General features: G+C 34.6%; 1 protein-coding gene across 4 annotated transcripts in view; it reads right to left on the reverse strand.

Annotated features, from left to right (window-relative positions):
- Positions 1-2,848, reverse strand: part of LOC102677690 (serine-rich adhesin for platelets-like) — a 59,259-nt gene that overhangs the window by 38,063 nt on the left and 18,348 nt on the right. The window lies entirely within an intron of this gene.

Consider the following 2,848-nt stretch of genomic DNA (forward strand, 5'->3'; position numbering starts at 1 on the left):
ATTCTTCCAAGTCATTTTCACTTTTTAACAACCCGTCTAAATTATCTGCTATTCTTCATCAATTTGACGTGTTTATGCGAATACGGATATTAATTATTTTTTTAACGATACATCGGCACGAATTCTTACAGCCATTACATAGGCACTTTCTCCTTTTCGAAAAATCTCTGCCGATGATGTCAATCGTAAGGAACACCTCTAACCCTTGCTCTACGATCCTGTAAATTTCTCTTTACGACTGTAAGCCGAAACACGTTCAAGTATTTCGTTCCCGTTACGGAATGCTGGGCGTCCGCATTTCTTCACACTCGAATCCGTTTCGACTCGGTCTCTTAGTCCACCAGTCCAAATTCTCCGAGATAATCCATAATTGCATAGCTTTGATTCGATCTTCAAATCCAGTGCATTCAGTGAAATTCCATAGAAAAATGGAATTATTTTTTTTTCAACGGAGGGAACAACGCTGGTTCCTCGAATTTCTATCGAACCTTATCGAAATGAATCACAAATCTAGGAGAGAATTTAATATGATATATATATACGTTGCCACGAAAACTTTAAGACCTTGGACCTACTTTTAGATGTCAATGTCAGAAGAAAAGTCAATCGTAAAACTGTTCTACTTATTGGTGGCCTGCCACGAATCTCGTGGCCAGCTCATAAACGCTTCGGATTGTTCCAAGATCGAATGAAATATAAAATGAGGGGAACGAAGTCTGCTTTAAACAACGAAGATAAAGCTACGTGAGTCGAGATCGGTCCATTAACGGTTCTGATGCGAATTTAGCGACCTTATGGTCAACCAATCTCGAAAATGTCACGATTCCTCAAGTGTTTCAAAACAGTCTCATATCTCGTATCTTATATCTTATAGGATCTTCTGAGAGAGATTTATCTGAAGAAGCTTTTGACTGCATTTCACGATTCTCCGATTATAAAACTTGAAGAAACTCTCTGAAAGTTTGAGAACTCGCATAATTTAAGAGATCACGAAAATGTCAAAAGGTTTCACGATAGCAGAAATTCAAACATCGCGAATACTAATGAAGATTTCAAAAATGATGTTAATAGAATATGTTACCAAAGAAAATCCTGCAAAACCTTTTTTTTTTTTTTTCTGATAAAATTATTTTCACGAAATTCTATAGAACAAGATGCAAACATTTTCGATTCATCAAAAGTCTCGACAGAAATCTTTCCCCTCTGAGAAGAACCTTTCTGTCGATGTCTTCTTTATCGTGCCTTATCGATCAGCCAACCAAAGTAATCAAGAATCCTTTCGAAATTCGACGACAAAGGAAATGAACAGCGCATACAGTGGCGAAGAATCTAGATAAAGTGCTTGCAAGAAGCTGAATTCACTCTCGAATCTATTACCATCGAATAGAATATAGATGTCGCCATCGTATCAGAAGCGAGATTGCAAGATTAAGCGGGAAATGTGATCACCTCTGTCGAACCATTTGTATCGCAAATCGGTGTCAATTTTTCATTTCGTGTATTCCTCGTTCATACTTCGAGATCAGTATAATAAATAAAATACAAACAATAATTTCAATTCCTTCTCTATGAATATTAAATATTAAATATTATTTGGCACGGTATGATAAAAAGTTGGGATTTATATATTTTTTTTAATGCGATAAAAATGCCACAGATATTTTAGAAATCTTCTCAGAAACGAAATAAGCCAGAGGAAAACTTATTTCATATTTTTCGAATATTTCTCGAAATTTCAAATATCCTCTCCAGACATATCCGTAATTGGAAAATTGTAATCTCGTTGGAGAAGCTATATTAGAGATAAAAAGAGCAAAGTTGTCACGATGTAACTAGCCACTGTCTTCGTCAATCTTAATCAAAGCGCGCTTACTTAATCAAAGTATTTAGTTCCAACTAGATTCATTTCGACTCGATCTCGAGTGGACAGTCTATGATCCTTTCAACGTGTTTTCCATCCTTCTTCCATTCCATTTTGTTGAATTGACAGTGTAATTGGATCGATTAAACTTTAATCGTTAAAGGAATTTAATCTGGGAGTTAAAACTCGAAGAAAGATGCTTCTGAATGAAGATGAAAAATAAAGATACGAGATATTACTGTTTCTAATGGCTGATTTTATAGCCACGTTTAACCATAAATAATTAATTCATATTATTCGTATAATATTACTATCAACTCGATCTTTTCCTTTTTATAAAATTATTATTATTATTATCTTCCGTTTCAATATGATAACGAGCTGTATACATGTTTTAATTTAAATTCCTCTAATTAATAAATCAAATTACTCGCTTTTTTTACTTATCATTGAAACTGAAAATTTTTCGATTTCGAATATTAATTGAGAACTAAATGAAGAAAGAAAAATTTCTTGATCTGATGGGATGGATTTGGAGAAAAAGGAGGAAGAGAAAGAGAGAGGGGAGATGTGGAACAGTGAGAACGGTTCTTTCCGTAATACGACACATTTGGGAAAGTGCCACAATGCATTTCACGGAGTAAAAACCGTACTTGCGTAACACGGTATCGATTATCGTTAGAGAGTTATCGATCGGCGGGCGAATGGAGCAAAATCAGAAGAAAAAGAAAAGGAAAAAAAAAGAACGGAGAAAAAAAGCTTCTTTGCTTCTTGCCGCCTTTCTAAACTGGTGCTCTGGAACGCGAATTTTTCGTTTTTTCCTTGTTAAATTGCATAAAACGTAAACGCGAGGGAAAGAGTCGCAAATATCGCTATCTATTTATGATATAATTAAAAGAAACATAAAATCTCGAGCGAAAAAGAAAAGAAAGAAATGAATAAAAAATTATCGATCATAAAGAAATCTCTCTTTGTTTCTCGAGCTTC

The sequence above is a fragment of the Apis dorsata genome, unplaced genomic scaffold (assembly GCF_000469605.1).
Source record: "Apis dorsata unplaced genomic scaffold, Apis dorsata 1.3 scaffold_73, whole genome shotgun sequence".
NCBI lineage: Eukaryota > Metazoa > Arthropoda > Insecta > Hymenoptera > Apidae > Apis > Apis dorsata.